The sequence below is a fragment of the Pan paniscus genome, chromosome 6 (assembly GCF_029289425.2).
Source record: "Pan paniscus chromosome 6, NHGRI_mPanPan1-v2.0_pri, whole genome shotgun sequence".
Classification (NCBI taxonomy): domain Eukaryota; kingdom Metazoa; phylum Chordata; class Mammalia; order Primates; family Hominidae; genus Pan; species Pan paniscus.
Window position 1 is genome coordinate 50,702,721 of NC_073255.2, and position 19,318 is coordinate 50,722,038.

A 19,318-nucleotide genomic window follows, 5' to 3' on the forward strand; every position below is an offset into this window, starting at 1 on the left:
ATTGAAGCCAAGTCCTGTAAGATGAGGAAGAGTTATATGAGAGTGGAGAGGGAAGGGGGAGGTGGAGGGATGGGGATTGGGCTGGGATGGGATGGAATGAGCTGCCCAGGCAGGGAAACCAGCACTATATAGACCTGAACAATGAAGATGGCACATTTTGTTCAGGGAATGGTGAATTAAGTGTGGCAGGAATGCTTTGGAGAGACGGTCATTTGCTTGTATGGAATTTTGCCCAAGAGACCTCATTACAGTTTCTAATTTTTTGATGTTATCATGCATCACTGCCCTTGTCGGATAGTATCATGATCACAATAACATCAAGCATAATATTTCACTGATCCTCACAAAAACAGGTGGGTGCCACAGTTATCCCCATTATATGCTCAAAATGATGAAGACTTGGGGTTAATGAGCGATTTGCCCAAGCTCACCTGAATATTAAGACTGAGTCAAATGTTATTCTGGTCTGACTTTAATGCTTGCCTTGTTCATGAGCACCATGCATTGCCTCTCCTATGCAGTTAAGCAGGTAGACAGGTGAGAGAAGAGCCCGTGTGATATCGGGGGAAATTCACCCCTGATATTTCATGTAGGTTCTTTTCTATTTTCCCTGAGTGTCGGCCAGTCTGAGAAATAAAGGGAAAGAGTACAAAAGAGAGAAATTTTAAAGCTGGGTGTCCAGGGGAGACATCACATGTCGGCAGGTTCCGCGATGCCCCCCAAGCCGCAAAACCAACAAGTTTTTATTAGTGATTTTCAAAAGGGGAGGGAGTGTACGAATAGGGTGTGGGTCACAGAGATCACATGCTTCACAAGGTAATAAAATACCACAAGGCAAATGGAGAATATATATGATTCACATACCCTTCAATTGATTTATTTATTGAAATCTGCAATTCAGTAGGTTTTAGAATATTCACAGAGCTGTGCATCGATCACCACAGTCACTTTTAGAACCTTTCATTATCCTGTAGAGAAATCCATACCCCTTAGCCGCTACCTCCTACTCTCCCCACCTACCTTCGCCCCCAGCCTTAGGCAACCATTGATTAATTTTTTTGTCACTATAGATTTGCCTAATCTGGACAAATAGAATTGTACAATATGTGATCTTTTGTGGCTTTTTTTCCCTCTTAGCACAGTGTTTTCAAAGTTCCTTTATGTCATAGTGTGTATCAATATTTCATTCCTTCTATGGCAGTATTCCATGGTAGAGACACACTGCATTTTGATTATTTGTTCATCAGTTGGTGGATATTTGGGTTGTTTCCATGTATTGGTCATTATGAATAATGCTGCTATGAAGATTGTTGTACAAGTTTTTGTGCGGACATATATTTTTATTTGTCTGGGATATATGCCTATGAGTGAAATTGTTGCATTATAGGATGACTGTACATTTAGCCTTTTGAGAAACTGCCAGACTGTTTTCTAAAGTGGCTACACCAGTTGGGTGCAATGGCTCACACCTGTAATCCCAGCTACTCAGGAGGCTCAGCTAGGAGGATGGCTTGAGCCCATGAATTCAAGACCAGCTGGGCAAGATAGTGAAACCCTGTCTTGATTTTTTTAAAATCCAATTAAAATGACAAGAAAAGAAATACCCAAACAAAATGGTTACACGATTTTATGTTCCCACCAGTAATGTATGTGGGTTCCAATTCCTCCACATCTTCACTGACATTTTTTTTTTTCTAGATAGGGGCTTGCTCTGTCTCTCAGGCCGCAGTGCAATGATGCCATCACAGTTCACTGCAGCCGTGACCTCCCAGGCACAAGTGATTCTCTTATCTCAGCCTCCTGAGTAGCTGAAAATTACAGGTGTACACCACCATGCCTGGCTAATTTTTATATTTTTTTGTAGTGATGGGATTTTACCATGTTGCCCAGGCTGGTCTCATACTCCTGGCCTCAAGTGATCTGCCCACCTCAGCCTCCCTAAGTTCTGGAATTACAGGCTGCCACCATGCCCGGCCTTCACCAACATTTGCCATTATCTGTTTTTTTTTTTTTCCTTTATACCTTAAAGCAGTATAAGAACAAGTGTCTTCAATTATAGGAAACAGTATAATCCCAGGGCATTGGGAGGCTAAGACAGGAAGATGTCTTGATGCCAGGAGTCTTTTTTGTTGTTGTTGTTTTTGTTTTTGTTGTTGTTGTTGTTGCTGTTGTTGTTGTTTTTGACAGAGTCTCGCTCTGTCACCCAGGGTGGAGTGCAGTGATGGGGTCCACTGCAACCTCCACCTCCCAGGTTCAAGTGATTTCTCCTGCCTCAGCCTCCCGAGTAGCTGAGACTACAGGTACACGCCACTACTGCCCACCTAATTTTTTTATTTTTGGTAGAGTCAGAGTTTCACCATGTTGGCCAGGCTGGTCTCGAACTCCAGACTTCAGGTGATTTGCCTGCCTTAGCCTCCCAAAGTGCTGGGATTACAAGCATGAGCCACCATGCCCAGCCTGATGCCAGGAGTTTTAGACTAGCCTGGGCAACCTAGCAAGACCTTGTCTCTACAGAATATTTAAAAATTAGCCAAACGTGGTGGTGCCTGTGTATAGTCTCTCTCCCTCTCTTTTTTTTCTTTCTAACTTTTTGTGACATGGTCTGGCTCTGTCACCCAGGCTGAAGTGCAGTGGTGTGATCATGGCTCACTGTAGCCTGAAACTCCTGGGATCAAGTGATCAATCCTCCCACCTCATCCTACCAAGAAGTAGGGACCACAGGTGTATGCCACCCAGGTCTTGCTATGTTGCCCAGGCTGGTCTTGAGCTCCTGGCCTCAAGCAATCCTCTCACCTTGGCCCCCCACAGTGCAAGGATTACAGGTATGAGCCACCATGCCTGGCCCCTACCCTGCCTATTGAGAACCAAAAGAAGGATCCAAATTCTCCTTAGCTCAACTTGAGCCATTTCCTGATTGCTTCATCAGCAAGGAGCTGGTTATTGGGCTGTCCAGGCCTCCCAAGCAGCACAGAAATGAGGTGAAGGAGTTTTCCTGCTGCTCCACTCTGTAAGGAGTTGGAGGGTGATGTTTACTCGTTTGCAGAGAGAGATGCCTTGTAGGCACCTCAGGATGGAGAGGACCCTGATTCCAATGTCCTTTTTTTCTTTAGAAACAGGACCTTGCCCTGTCATTTAGGATGGAGTTCAGTGGTCCAATCATGGCTCATTGTAGCCTCAAACTCCCAGGCTCAAGCAATCCTACCATGTCAGCCTTCCCAGTAGCTGGGACTACAGGTAAGCATCGTGACACTCAGTGAATTTTGTTTTTATTTTTTTGTAGAGATGGGGCCTCAGTATGTTGCCACGGCTGACCTTGAACTCCTGCACTCAAGGGATTTTCCTGCCCTGGCCTCCCAAAGTATTGGTATTACAGGCATGAGCCATTGTGCCCACCGTCTCTGGTTCTTAACCTTCTGCCTCCCTCTTCCGGTTTTAAAGAATGGTTGTAATTACATGGGCTGTCCTAGATACGCCAGGATAATCTTGTTTTAAGGTCAGCTGATGAGCAACATTAATTTTATCTGCACTCTTAATTCCCCCTTCCTATGTAATTGTGCTGTGTAACATAGGACATGAGCAATTGGTGGCGGCGGTGGGGGTTATTACTTTGGCCACCACAGTAACTATTTTATGCCAGGTACTCAGCTAAGCATTGGTGAATTAAGCATGAATAACACACACTCCCTAATCTCCATCCATTCATGGGAGGAGCACCTCACCTGCCATGCTCCTGAGAATCTTGGGAGTCAAAGAAGTCTTCTATGAGGAGGTGATGCCAAAGCAGACAAGTGACAGAGGAGTCGAAGCTAGCTAGGAAGAGAGTAGAGGTTTAAGGGGAAGCATATTATAAGCAGAGGATATCACCCACTTCAGAGACTCCCAGAGGAGAAGGAGTGGGCGTTCAAGGAGCAGATGAAGCTCAGTTGGACTCCATAGCAGATGAAATGGAGAGGGGCAAGCAGTGAGGCTGCCTTGCAAGGCAGGGCAGAGCAGGGGCTGTTAAGGAGTTTGGACTTAATCCCTGAGGCAAGGAGAAGTGATGTAAATGGGGGAGTAACATGATGAGATTCATGGATTAGAGACATGGCTCAGGCTGCTGTAGAGAAGGCACCAGGGAGAGCAGATGGCTCAATGGGTGTGCAGGATACCTCTCACTGAGTTTAGGGAGAGGTTTTTAAAACAGAAGAAGTTTGAGTAATTTAAATGATGATGGGAAGGAGCTAAAAGTGGGGGATAGGTTAAAGATACAGGAAAGTGGGAGGAAGAACTGACAAGTGAGGTTCCAGAGAGGGCAGGAGAAGAGGAGATTCCCATAGGGGGATTAACACTTTCTTTTCTTTTTTCTTTCTAAGACAGGGTCTCACTCTGTCGCCCAGGCTGGAGTGCAGTGACACAATCTTGGCTCACTGTAGTGTAGACTTCCCAGGCTCAAGGGATTCTCCCACCCCAGACTCCCAAGTAGCTGGAACTACGGGTGTGCACCACCACCACACCTGGCTAATGTTTCTTTTTTTGGTAGACACAGAGTCTCACTATTTAGCGCTGATTGGTCTCCAACTCCTGGCCTCAAGCGATCCTCCTGCCTAGGCTTCCCAAATTGCTGGGATTACAGGCATGAGCCACAATGCCTGGCCTCTGCTAGTTCCATATTCTCTAGAGTTGTCTTTACTTTCTGCTAGTGTGTCCCTCATTGTGCTGATCCTCTGTAAAAATTAATACCTTTTTTTTTTTCGAGATGGAGTTTCACTCTTGTTGCCCAGGCTGGAGTGCAATGGCGCTATCTCGGCTCAGCGCAACCTCCACCTGCCGGGTTCAAGCAATTCTCCTGCCTCAGCCTCCCGAGTAGTTGGGATTACAGGCATGTGCCACCATGCCCAGCTAATTTTGTATTTTTAGTAGAGATGGGGTTTCTCCATGCTGGTCAGGCTGGTCTCCAACTCCCGACTTCAGGTGATCTGTCTGCCTTGGCCTCCCAAAGTGCTGGGATTACAGGCATGAGCCATTGTGCCTGGCCGAAATTAATACTTTTTATATTAAATTTACATATATATACGTTTTTTCTTTTTGATACCGGGTCTCACACTGTCACCCAGGCTGGAGTACAGTGGCACAACCTCTGCTCACTGCAGCCTCCATCTGCCAGGCTCAAGCAATTCTCCTGCCTCAGCCTCCCGAGTAGCTGGGATTATAGGTAAGTGCCACCACACCCAGCTGATTTTTGTGTTTTTTGTAGAGACGAGGTTTTGCCATGTTTCCCAGACTGTTCTCAAACTCCTGAGCTCAAAGCAGTCCACCCATCTTGGCCTCCCAGAGTGCTGGGATTACAGGTGTGAGCCACCTTGCTCATTCTAGTTTAAACTGTTGAGTGGTTTGTGTCTCCTGATTGGACTCCTACAAATACAGAATTGATGCTAGGAAGGGTACCAGGAGATAGACGCACACAGATGGGATTTGGGAATAGGTTTGGTTATCCAAGGAGCAGTGCTGAGCTCCTTGCTAATGGGGTATGGAATGCTGGTGATTTCCAGGAAGTGACCTCACAATGACTCAAGCTACCACATAGTGTTGATTGTGAAATGCCAGTTGAAGCATATGTCCTGCGAGCTTAGGGGTGCTACAGGTTGACCACTGCAGCAGTAAAGATGACTCTGAAGAATGGCATGGGATGGATCCTTTCGAATGCCCTTGAGCAGCGGTCTCCAACCACAGGGCCACAGAGCTGGAGGTGAGCAGCAGGCGAGTGAAGGGAAACTTCATCTGTATTTCTAGCCCCTCCCATCGCTTGCATGACCACTTGAGCTCCATGTCCTGTCAGATCAGCAGCAGCATTAGATTCTCATAGGAGCACAAACTCTGTTGTGAAGTGTGCATGCGAGGGATCTAGGTTGTGTACTCCTTATGAGAATCTAATGCCTGATATTCTGTTACTGTCTCCCATCACCCCAGATGGACAGTCTAGTTGCAGGAAAACAAGCTCAGAGATCCCACTGAGTCTACATTATAATGCGTTGTAGAATCATTTCATTATATATTACTATGTAGTAATAATAGAAATAAAGTGCACAATATATGTAATGCACTTGAATCATCCTGAAATTACTCCCTCACTCCCAATCTGTGGAAAAATTGTCTTCCACACATTCACTCTGTTTTTTGGTAGAGGCAGGGTCTTAATATATTGCCCAGGCTGATCTCAAACTCCTGGCCTCAAGTAATATACCTCTCTCAGCCTCCCAAAGTGCTGAGATTACAGGCATAAGCCACCACCCTCAACCAAGACTTTCTTAAACCAAATAAAAATTAAGTGAGATTACTTGAGCCCAGGTGGTCAAGGCTGCAGTGAGCCTGATTGCACCACTGCACTCCAGCCTAGGTGACAGAATGAGACTGTCTCAAAAAATAAAATAAAATAAAATTAAATTAAATTAAATTTAAAAAAAATTAACCCTTTATGACATTCCCAGTAACTTTGCCTCCTAAGTGTTCCCCACAAGTCTTTGAATTCTGTTTAATTTTCACATAACATTTAAGACGTTTAAGAACTTACGTCTGTCTGTGTCATCCCTTTATGTCAAAAGATGTCTTTTTGTCACTTCCAGCTGGATCTACCATGAAAGACTTCTGAATCCAGGAAGAGAGACTGACTGGGCAACATGTTATTCAGGTACAAAAAGATTTGGACTGTAAGTTAAAAATGATCAAATAATAGTGCATGCATCAAGTGCAATGGGAAGCTCTTCTGGAGAGTGAGAGAAGCTTCCAGTTAAGGTAACATTGAAGCCAAGTCCTGAAAGATGAGGAAGAGTTGTATGAGAGTGGGGAGGGAAGGGGGAGGTGGAGGGATGGGGAATGGGCTGGGATGGGATAGCGCAAACTGCCCGGGAAGGGAAACCAGCACTGTACAGACCTGAACAACGAAGATGGCATATTTTGTTCAGGGAATGGTGAATTAGGTGTGGCAGAAATGCTTTGTAGAGACAGTAATTTGCTTGTATGGAATTTTGCCTGAGAGACCTCATTGCAGTTTCTGATTTTTTGATGTCATCATCCATCACTGTCCTTGTCAAATAGTTTGGAATAGAATGATCACAATAACCCCAAGCATAATATTTCATTAATTCTCACAGAATCACAGGTAGGTGCCACAGTTATCCCCATTTTATGAATGGAGTGATGAAGCCTTAGGAATAATGAATGATTTGCCCAAGCTCACCTGGATATTAAGACTGAGTCAAATGTTGGGTCTGGTCTGACTTTAATGTTTGCTTTGTTCATGAGCACCACGTATTGCCTCTCCTATGCAGTTAAGCAGGTAGACAGGTGACAGAAAAGCCCATGTTTGTCTCTACTCACACTCTTCCGACTGAATGTATGTATGGAGTTTCTACACCAAATTCTCCAGTGCTCTGGATATTAACTGGGTATCCCATGATTTTATTCTGACACTGCCTGGAGTTAGCACAGACCCCACAAGTTACAGGCTCAGTCCCACGAGACCATCCTCACTTCAGATGCCAATGGCAAGTCCTTGGTTGTCACCTGTACTTTTGACCAACCTGTTACAAATCGGGGGTTCCCATAACTCTATTCTTGGGTTTAATTATTTGCTAGAACAGTTTACAGAACTCAGAAAAACAGTTTATTTTCTTTTTTTCTGAGAGAGAGGGTCTTATTTTTTTGCCCAGGCTGGTGTGCAGTGGTGCAGTCATAGCTCACTGCAGCCTTGACTGCCTGGGCTCCAGTGGTTCTCCCACCTCATCCTCCCTAGTAGCTGAGACTACATGCCTGCACCACCACATCTGGCTAATTTATTTTTTGTATAGATGGGGTCTTGTTGTGTTGCCCAGGCTGGCCACAAATTCCTGGTCTCAAGTGATCCTCCCACCTCTGCCTCTTAAAGTGCTAGGATTACAGATGTCAGCCACCGCATCTGGCCAGTTCATCTCCTATTGCTGGTTCATTGCAAAGGATACATTTCAGAAACAGCCAATGAAAGAGACGTACATGCTGGATGCAGTGGCTCACGCCTGTAATCTCAGAACTTTGGGAGGCCAAGGTGGGAACATCGCTTAAACTGAGGAATTTGAGACCAGCCTGGGCAACATGGTGAAAACCTGTCTCTACAAAAAACAAAAAAATAATAATAACCGGGTGTGGTGGTGTGCACCTAGAGTTCCAACTACTAGGGATGCTGAGGTGAGAGGACACCTTGAGCTGGGGACTGGGGAGGCTTAGGTTACAATGAGCTGAGATTGTGCCACTCCACTCTAGCTTGGACAAAAGAGCCAGACCCTATCTCAAAAAAAAGAAAGATGCCCAGGGCAAGGTAAGTTAGGGGCACAGAGCTCCCATGCCCTCTGTTGAACATGCCACCCTCCCAGCATCTCCTGTGTTCAGCAACCCCGGAAGCTCCACAAACCCTGTTCAGGGTGTTTATGGAGGCTTTATTATGCAAGCCTGATTGATAAAATCTTTGGCCGTTGGTGATTAAGGCAGTCTCCAGCCCCTCTTCCTCCTGGAGTTCAGTGCATGAGGCTGAAAGTTCCAAGTGTCTAATCATGTGGTTGCTTCCATTGGCAATCAGCCCTCCTCCTGAAGAAATCTAGGAGCTTGCAGTCACCCAGTCATCTCAACAACATCCCCAAATGCATTCTTACCATGCTGGAGATCCCAAAATTCTTAGAGGCTCTTGTGTTAGAAACCTGGGACCAAGACCAAATATTAAAACAAAAGATGTTCCTGTCACATCTATCACTGAGGTCTTTGTAAGAGCTTTAGAAGCTCTGTGCCAGGAACCAGGGACAGAGATTAAATATATATTTCTTTTCGAGACAGAATCTCCCTGTGTCATCCAGGCTGGAGTGCAGTGATGGTATCACAGCTCACTATAGCTTTGGCCTTCTGAGATCAAGCGATCCTCCCATCTCAACCTCCCAAGTAGCTAGGACTACACATGCATGTCAACCATGCCCAGCTCATTTTTGTAGAGTCGGAGTTTCACCATGTTGGCCAGATGGGGTCTTCTTTTGTTGCCCAAGCTGGCCACAAATTCCTGGGCTCAAGTGATCCTCCCACCTCATCCTTGTAGAGATGAGATTTAGTTATGTCGTCCAGGCTGATCTCAAACTCCTGGGCTAAATCGATTGTCTCACCTCAGCCTCTCAAGTAGCTGGGATTACAGGCACCCACCACCATGTCTGGGTTTTTTTGTTTTGTTTTTTGAGACGGAGCCTCACTCCGTCACCAGGCTGGAGTGCAGTGGTGCAATCCCAGTTCACTGCAACCTCCAACTCCCTGGTTCAAGTGATTCTCCTGCCTCAGCCTCCTTAATAGCTGGGATTACAGGCATGCATCACCATGCCCAGCTAATTTTTGTATTTTTAGTAGAGATGGGGTTTCACTATGTTGGGCAGGCTGGTCTTGATCTCCTGACCTCAGGCAATCTGCCCGCCTTGGCCTCCCAAAGTGCTGGATTACAGGGGTGAGCCACTGTGTCTGGCCTGCCACCAGCCTCTTGATAGGCAGGCCAGGCAGAGAACATGTGAACACACAGGTGCCAGGACACCCTCCCAAGGCAACGACAAGGAACAGAAACATTGACATTGGACTTTACCAAAGGACAAAGAGGAAGGAGGAGGGAAGATAAAGAAAATGTATAGCTCTGTGGGAAAAGGAAACTTTGAGAACTGCTGGGCTGGATTCTTCTGCATGGCATGAGGGTACCCCTGCAAGTCACCCCAAGGATCACATGTGCACAATTGTGTCCTCTGAGCAAACTCCTCTGAAGGGTATCTGCGTTCCCCACAGCCATTCCTGGTTCTAAGAGGACAAGTTCCAAAAAAAGCTTTTAAAAATTTTTTATTGATTTATTTTTTATTTTTGGTAGAGATGGGGTCTTGCTATGTTGCTAAGGTTTGTCATGAACTCCTGGCCTCAAGTGATTCCCCTCCCCCTGCCCCACCTCAGCCTCCCAAAGTGCTGGGATTACAGGTGCAAGCCACTGTGCCCGGCCCGAAATCACTTTCTAAGTTTGCCCCTTTCATCTGAAATGTTTTCCTCTTGTGAACGTTTTATGTCACGTGTACCCTTAGGACCCCCTGACAGCCCTCCTCAGGCCCCTTCTGCAGCCTCCTTTGTTATATGTGATCGGAGCACCCCGAGAGCTTCATCATCCATGATGAGCACCCGCCCTCTCTCCAGTCGGAACCATTGGCTGATGAGTAAGGGCTGATTTCTTCTCAAATGATTACCACCCCCAATTCATTACATTGCAAGGACTGAGCTCAGAATGGCTTGTCTGATGCTTGATGCGGTTGCGCTTTTTTGGAACGCCATTCATTGAGGATGCAGGTTCTCTCCCGTGTGATGCTTTCAGGTGCAAGCTGTGACATGGTTCCATGCGCTTCTATGCTTTGTCCTCCCCTGTGATTTTCGCATCTCCAATAACAGCTCGCCTCCGTCTGAGGATTTTCCTCCACTGGTGCCATTCACTGGGAGTCTCTCTAGTATGAATTATGAGATGAATGGAAATTTTCCCTCATTCATAATATTTGAAGCTTTCCTCTGCCCTGTGAGTTCTTTGATATTCTACTGCAAATCCTGACCAAGTGTTTTGCCATGTGTATCAGGCCAGTAGAGTTTAGGCTTAGAGTCTGCAATTTCCCCAAAGTGGTACCTTTTTTTTTTTTTTTTAAGAGATGGGGTCTTGCTCTGCATTTCTAGGCTGGAATGCAGTGGCATGATTATAGCTTACTGCAGCCTTGACCTCCTGGGCTCAAGTGATCCTCCCACCTCAGCTTTCTGAGTAGCTGGAACTACAGGCACACACCAGCATACCTGGCTAATTTTTAAATTTTTTATAGAGATGAGGTCTCACTGTGTTGCCCTGGCTGCTCTTGAACTCCTGGGCTCTAGCAGTCCTCCCATCTCAGCCTCCCAAAGCACTGGGATTACAGGCATGAGCCACCGTGCTTAGCCCAAACTCTATTCTGAGTGCCATGTCATTGCTGATGGTCAGCGCCCCCTGGAATGCAGTGGGGTGCCCACCCCTGCCACTCCGCATTCTGCCCATCCTTTAAGCCTGGCCCAAAGCCCACCTGTTCCCTGAAGCCTTCCTGGGATGCTGTGAGCCTGGAGCCCTGCTCCCCTGCTTCCCTTCATGAGAATGCACTGCCTGTGAAACCCGTTTAACACTCATGCCACACTTAGCCCTTCATTATCTTTTGATGACTTTTTCTTCTGAAGCAGACTGAGAGATCTTTGAAGAGGGGCCGCCCCTTGTCCTCTGGATGGTCCAAGAATCCTTTGAACCCTGAGACACTCAGGGTGGCTTGGCGGACTGTGTGGACAGGCAGACTGCTTATAACTGTGACGATGTCATCTAGGCAGATGGGTTTGTTGTTCAGGTCATTTACCTTCCACTGAAGATGTAGCCCGCCTTCTTCAGGGTGGTTGCCCCTTGAAGGTCACACGGGGAGGAAGGTGATCTTATACTTACTGCCACCTCTTCCTCCCCTCCCAACCTCCAGCCCCAGGCAGGCCAGCCGCATTAGCCAAGGTGGTCGATGCTTGGTCTCCACAGCTTCAGCTCTGCCTGAGAGTTGTTGCTAGTTGCCCTGCATTACGCTAGGCCCTGGGAACGATTTTGGGGATGGAAAGGCAAGGAACAAGCAAGAAGTCAGTGTTGTTGGCCAGGTGCGGTGGTAGCTTACACCTGCAATCCCAGCACTTTGGGAGACCAAGTTGGGCAGATCACCTGAGGTCAGGAGTTCAAGACCAGCCTGGCCAACATGGTGAAACCCCATCTCCACTAAAAATACAAAAAATAGCCAGGCATGGTGGTGCACACCTGTAATCCCAGCTACTCAGGAGACTGAGGCACTAAAATCGCTTGAACCCGGGAGGTGGAGATTGCAGTGAGCTGAGAGCATTCTACTGCACTCCAGCGTGGGTAACAGAGAAAGACTGCTCTCAAAAAAAAAAAAAAAAAATAGAAGTCACCATTGCTGGGGAGCTGTGCATTCACAGTCCTAGTTAAGTATGACCAGCTCAGGGACCACCCTCGATGTGAACCTGGGGCTCTCTGAAAGCAAGGCTATGCCTTAGGCCTGTCTCTGTGTCCACAGTGCCCAGCTTAGCATCTGGCTCGTAGTAGGTATGCACTCAGTATCTGTTGAATGAATGTTGCACTCTGGTTCCCAGGCAGCCAAGGAGTTTTTGGAGGTAGCGAGGAGAACAGACCTTAAGGACTGTGCTGAAATGTCCCACCTGGGTCTGCTCCTGCCCCTGGGGAGGACATCATCCCATTGGTATATGGCTAAGTTCTGGGTGTCAAGGACACAGGACAGAAAAGGCCTCTCACCTTTTGTTGGTGGTGAAATGTCAATCTCCTCTGAAAGGGAACAAATTTGTGTGCAAGTCCAGAGTTTTTTTTGTTTTTGTTTTGTGAGATGGAGTCTTGCTCTGTTGCCCAGGCTGGAGTGCAGTGGCATGATCTCGGCTCACTGCAACCTCTGCCTCCTGGGTTCAAGCAATTCTCCTGACTCAGCCTCTCGAGTAAGCTGGGATTAAAGGTGAGTGCCACCATGCCCGGCTAATTTTTGTATTTTTAGTGGAGACAGGGTTTCACCAGGTTGACCAGGCTGGTCTCAAACTCCTTACCTCATGACCCACCTGCCTCGGCCTCCCAAAGTGCTGGGATTACAGGCGTGACCCACCACGCCCAGCCAAGTCCAGAGTTTTATATAGCCTTGGAGCTCCCTTCTAACTTTAAAAGTTACTAGCCAGGCACGGTGGCTCACACCTGTAATTCCAGCACTTTGGGAGGCCGAGGCAGGCAGATCACCTGAGGTCAGGAGTTGGACACTAGCCTGGCCAACATGGTAAAACCCCAACTCTACTGAAAATACATAAATTAGCTGGGTGTGGTAGCACACACCTGTTATCCCTGCTACTTGGGAAGCTGCAGCAGAAGAACTGCTTGAACCTGGGAGGTGGAGGTTGCGGTGAGCCAAGATCACACCACTGCACTCCAGCCTGGGTGACAGAGCAAGACTTCGTTCAAAAAAAAAAAAAAAACCTAGTAAGTTAAAATTCTTGTTATCTTGACACAGATGGTAAGAACTAGTTCTTAGTGTTGGCGCTGCCTGTGAGAACTGCATTTCCTAGAAAGCCACGTCTTCCACACTGCTGAACTTTGACTTGCCGAACATGTCAGCAGGTCATTGAGCATTCAGGAGAGAAGGAAAGGGAGTTCCCTGGCCAGCTGCCTCTCTGTCTGCTTACCAGAGGCTCGTGTATTTACCCAGTTCTCTACAGGCCACAGGAGACAGCTGGTTGCTGGCTTCATTGCTCAAGTCCTGGAATTGTATAGCTGGAATGCCATTTACAGTGAGCCTCCAGAATATCCTCAGCCAGGCGCAGAGGCTCATGCCTGTAATCCCAGCACTTTAGGAGGCCAAGGTGGACAGATTGCTTGAGCCCAGGAGTTTGAGACCAGCCTGAGCAACATGGTGAAACCCTGTCTCTACTAAAATCACAAAAATTAGCCAGGCATGCTGGTGCGCACCTGTAATTCCAGCTACTCGGGAGGCTGAGGCAGGAGAATCACTTGAACCTGGAAGGCAGAGGTTGCACCGAACCGAGATTGTGCCACTGCACTCCAGCCTGAGCAACAGAATGAGACTCGATCTCAAAAAAAAAAAAAAAAAAGAATACCCTCTCAAATCCCTCCTCTGATGATGATCTCCAGGCCAAATTGGATAAGAAATTACAAAAACAGGTGGAGGTGACGGAGATTGACATTAATAACCTGGCTGGACATGGTGGCTCATACCTGTAATCCCAGCACTTAGGGAGGTCACAGCAGGAGGATCACTTGAGTCCAGGAGTTCTGGACCAGCCTGGGCAACATAGCAAGACCCTGTCTCTGCAAACAATAATATTTAAAAATTAGCCAGGTGTAGTGGAGCATGCCTGTAATCCCAGCAACTCAGGAGGCTGAGGTAGGAGGATTGCTTGAGCCCAGGAGTTCGAGGTGGCAGTGAGCTGTGATACCACTGCACTCCAGCCTGGGTGACAGAGCAAGACCCTGAGAGAGAGAGAGAGAGAGAGAGAGAGAGAGTAGGAGAGAAAGAAAGAGGAGGAATAAAGAGAGGAGGAAGAAAGACCAGGTGAAGGCTATTGGAGAAGCTAGGCATCCCCATGGGGGTAGCAAAGGCCATTCTAAAGAGAATGAGAGGGCCAGGCATGGTGGCTCATGCCTATAATCCCAGCACTTTGGGAGGCCAAGGCAGGTGGATCACTTGAGGTCCATAGTTCAAGACCAGTCTGGCCAACATGGTGAAACCTCGTCTCTACAAAAAAATACAAAAGTTAGCCGGGCATGGTGGTGCAGGCCTGTAATTCTAGTTAGGAGGCTATGGCAGGAGAATTGCTTGAACCCGGGAGGCGGAGGTTGCAGTGAGCCATGATCAAGCCATTGCACTCCAGCCTGGGTGACAAGAGCTAGACTCCATCTAAAAATAAATAAATAAATAAATAAATAAATAAATAAATAAATAAATAAATAAAATGAGAGGCTTCTATGAAGTTGCTCAAGAAACTGGATCTAGATGGAGAGCTGTAAAGACACCCCTACCCCATCCCCAGTCCCCACCATGGAGGGCACCAGATCCCTGTTAAGAAGAGCCAAGCCAGTGCCCTGAAGCTCTAGCTGGGTCTCTCACTGAGCCTTTGGCCCTCACTTGCCAAGTGCATAAGTGACTCACAATCGCAGTCACCATCATGTGTCCTGGGCCAGTGGTGCCAATTGTTTCCCATGCAGTATCTCATTTAGTCCTACCAGCAACCCTGTGAAAGAGGTGTGTTTCTATCCTCTTGTTACAAACGAAAAAAAATAAGACTTAAAGAGGCTAAATAACTTGCCCAGGGTCATGCAGCTAGTAAGTAGAAGAGCAGGGGTTCAAATCCAGTTCTGCCCATCACCCATGTTTCTAAAAGTTCCCATTTTTCCATTGAAGAATTTTAAAATTCCATTTGCTGGAAGAACCAGCCCATTTTCTGTCTGTAACAGGGCCATCTTGAAATAGTCCTGCCTCCACAGTTCCTTCTTCAGCCTGTCAAAGCCACAAAAAGTTTCCCAAGGCCGGGCGTGGTGACTCATGCCTGTAATCCCAGCACTTTGGGAGGCCAAGGTGGGCACATCACCTGAGGTCAGGTGTTTGAGACCAGCCTGGCCAACATGGAGAAACCCCATCTCTACTAAAAATACAAAAATTAGCCGGGTGTGGTGGTGCATGCCTGTAATCCCAGCTACTTGGGAGGCTGAGGCAGGAGAATCACTTGAACCCGGGAGGCAGAGGTTGCAGTGAGCCGAGATCACACCATTGCTGTCCAGCCTGGGTAACAGATCAAGACTCCAACTCAAAAACAAAATAAAAAAAAATTAGCCAGGCATGGTGGTGCACATCTGTGGTCCCAACTGCTCGGGAGACTGAGGCAGGAGAATCGCTTGAACCTGGGAGGTAGAGGTTATAGTGAACCGCGATCATGCCACTGCACTCCAGCCTGGGTGACAGAATGAGACTCCGTCTCAAAAAAAAAAAAAATTTCCCAACATCCTAAATCCAGTAGGCAAGAAACACTTCCAATCACTATTAAAGCCATGTTCATCAGAGAACTCAAGCTTTCTACCTGCAGCAACTGGAATTTCTGCTGTGGGAATTGGGGGACATTCTTGAGCCATGGAAGCCTTGAGGCCGCTGGGACTCAAGAATCTGTGGTGATGCCCTCAGCTCCGTGAGTCTTGTGTTCCAGTTTATTTCTGCCCCACTATGTCTGAGGTCTCCTCTCCTCCACAGCTATTGGGGCTGAAATGTCCAAAGTGGCTTTTGCAGTCACATGACTGATGCCTCATGTTCTTCCATGTGGTCTCTCTCCCTGACAGAGTAGCCTTGTCATCTCGTACAGTTGTTGGGCTCTGAGAACCCTCTATGGATACCCTACACCATTGCACCATCACCTGTGCTACCCCCAGCCCCTCCATGGAAACCGCTGCCCAGGCAGCTGTGTCACACCATGTGACCCTGCCTCTCTGCCACCCCGCAAGCCCCCAGATATATAGTTCAGTGGACCAGGATCACATACAGGCTGGCCAGTGATTTTTGAAGTCATCTGGCTCACAAATGTAGGGAAAGCCAGCCAGGCCAGTCAGATGGCCCCTTTTGGAAATTGGAGTGGAAAAACCAGACAGTAGAATCAATGAGCAACAAGATGTCCTAAGGGCAAGTAGGGCCTGGTCAGACCAGTGCGCTGGCCAGAATTACACCGGAGAAGAAACTTGGCGATTGAAGCAAAACCAAAATAAGCTATGCTATGGAGAAAATCCCCTCGTGGAGGGAAAATGAGCTTGGTTTTGGCGAGAGGATAAAGGAGGACAGGGCAGGAACTGAGCTGGGACTCCAAAAAGGGCCGAGAGAAGCCATCCCAGGGGGACCTCCTGCCTGTGGGTGTCATTGCAGCCAGTTTGCCACTTGTTCCCTTTGCTGTCAGTTGGCTTAGAAGTGGGTGGGTGACTTAGCTGTGCTGCTAGAACGTAGAGGGATTTCCAGCCCATGCAGCACGCCATCCCATTTGCCGGGCATGGTGGCTCACGCCTGTAATCCCAGCATTTTCAGAGGCCAGGGCAGGTGGATCACGAAGTCAAGAGTTCAAGACCATCCTGGCCAAGATGGTGAAACCCCGTCTCTACTAAAAATACAAAAATTGTGGGCCAGGCACCGTGGCTCATGCCTGTAATCCCAGCACTTTGGGAGGCCGAGGTGGGTGGATCACCTGAGGTTGGGAGTTTGAGATCAGCCTGGCTAACACGGTGAAACCTGGTCTCTATTAAATATGCAGAATTAGCTGGATGTCGTGGCACATGCCTGTAATCCCAGCTACTTCGGAGGATGAGGCAGGAGAATCACTTGAACCTGTAGGCGGAGGTTACAGTGAGCCGAGATCATGCCACTGCACTCCAGCCTGGGTGATAGAGAGAGACTCCGTCTCAACAACAACAACAACAACAACAACAAAACAAAAACATATGGCGAGATGGCTGGGACCATCTTGAGACCACGAGGCAACAAGACCAAGGGGAAAAGCCCACATACTGAGGATGGCAGAGCCTATGTCCTCCATGGCAGTGTTGAGCCACCATACCTATCCTGGAACCCCCACTTCCAGTCTTACTGATCTGTAAGTCATGTGTCTTTATTTTCTAGGCAGATTTCTGCTACCTGCAGCCTAAAGCATCCCTCACCCCTTCTCAGAACCCCGTGACTGTTGCTGTAACTCCCAATGGAAAATCAACCTAAGTTTAGACATTAGAAATCAAATTATTGCTCATGTGGAGGGAATAAGAATCAGGATTGGTCTTAGCCTACAGAGGAATCCCAGCTCAGAGTCCTAACCCCAAGGCCTAGGGGACACAGACAAGGAAAGAAAGATATTCATGCAAGTTCCAGACATCTTCTTTTTTCATTTTGAGACTGAGTTGCTCTGTTGCCAGACTGGAGTGCAGTGGTGCGATCTCGGCTCATTGCAACCTCTGACTCCCTGGTTCAAGCAATCCTCTTGCCTCAGGGTCCCAAGTAGCTGAGATTACAGGCAAGTGCCACCATGCCCAGCTAACTTTTTTTTTTTTTTTTTTGTATTCTTAGTAGAGACAGGGTTTTACCATGTTGGCCAGGATGGTCTCCATCTCCTGACCTCATGATCCACCCACCTTGGCCTCCCAAAGTGCTAGGATTACAGGTGTCAGCTACCTTGCCCAGTCTTAGACATCTTCTAAAACAGGACTCGATGAATTGTGGTAACTCAGTGGGGCTTTAATGCCTGAGATTTTGAGTGTGAGCAAGGGAACTAACTGGAAAAAGTTGATGGCAGCTGGAACTAAACTGGCCTAGCGGGAACTAGGCCTTTCAGTTACTCTCTAGCCATCAACCTTAGTGCCACCTTAGTTCTCAGGAATAAGGTGTCCTCAGTTGCCATTCTCCATGTGCATAGCCACCGCCCCCCACCCCACCCCCTCTGCAACTTTGTTCATTCCTCATCTCCCCTGCCTCTCCTCTTTTTTCCTACATTTTCTTTCTGGCTTCTCTCTCTCTCTCTTTTTTTTTTTTTTTTTTCTTAGGATGGAGTCTCACTCTGTCTCCCAGGCTGGAGTGCAGTGGTGCGATCTCGGCTCACTGCAACCTGCGCATCCCAGGTTCAAGCGATTCTCCTGCCTCAGCCTCCCCAGTAGGTGGGATTACAGGTGTATGCCACCACACCTGGCTAATTTTTGTATTTTTAGTAGAGATGGGGTTTCACCATGTTGGCCAGGCTCGTGTTGAACTCCTGACCTTGTGATCTGCCTGCCTTGGCCTCCCAAAGTGCCGGGATTCTAGGTGTGAGCCACTGCGCCTCTTTCTGGCTTCTCTAAGCAAAGCTAGGAGCCAAAAATCTACAAAACCTAACTCACTTCTATTAAGAACTCAATGGGCCAGGAGTGATGGCTCACGCCTGTAATACCAGCACTTTGGGAGGCCAAGGCAGGTGGATCAAGAGGTCAGGAGTTTGAGACCAGCCTGACCAACATACTGAAACCCTGTCTCTACTAAAAATACAAAAATTAGCCTGGCGTGTTGGCACATGCCTGTAGTCCCAGCTACTTGGGAGGCTGAGGCAGGAGAATTGCTTGAACCTGGGAGGCAGAAGTTGTAGTGAGCCAAGATTGTGCCACTGCACTCCAGCCTAGCTACAGAGCAAGAATCCTTCTCAAAAAACAAACAAAAACAGAACTCAATGGGAGAGTTACTGTAGGGAGAGACAAGGATGTATTGGAAGACTTAGAATGCTGGTTCAAGGCCAAGGAATGAGGCTGGTAGGAGAGAAGCTTTCTTCTGGTCTGACTTTTGCCAAACAACATGTGCATGTGTGTGTGTGTGTGTATGTGTGTGTGTGTGTGTGTTGCTTCAACACAAGAAATACGCCTGATTCTTCCCTTATGGAATAAGAAGCTGAACGTAAGAGCTCTAGCCCATCCTCTTTAAATCTCTGTTTTTGAAAATATGAAACAAAGAGAAACTGGCATCCTCCTAATGTATCTTAGAAATACCCACTATTTCATTTTACTCAGACCTGGAGAAAAAGCACCCGCAGCTGCATTTTCCCATCTCCACATAATCTTCAGCATTTGTAGAGATGTGGCCCTGGAAGTTCATCAGATATATGGGGCCCACCTATGAGTGTGTTGTGATGATATTAGAATTTGCAACTGCCATATTCTGGCACC

The 19,318-nt window shown here is 47.5% G+C and overlaps 1 long non-coding RNA gene across 4 annotated transcripts in view; it reads left to right on the top strand.

The window, feature by feature from the left end:
- LOC117980051 (uncharacterized) overlaps window positions 1-19,318 on the top strand; it is a 66,483-nt gene that overhangs the window by 20,728 nt on the left and 26,437 nt on the right. For 2 of the 4 annotated variants that reach the window (XR_008626236.2, XR_008626238.2), the window contains exons 9-12: window positions 3,111-3,234; window positions 5,094-5,191; window positions 5,529-5,725; window positions 6,600-6,664. This is a non-coding gene — a long non-coding RNA (uncharacterized LOC117980051). The remainder of the gene's footprint in view (window positions 1-3,110; window positions 3,235-5,093; window positions 5,192-5,528; window positions 5,726-6,599; window positions 6,665-19,318) is intronic. The other 2 variants (XR_010112757.1, XR_008626235.2) reach the window with 1 other exon arrangement.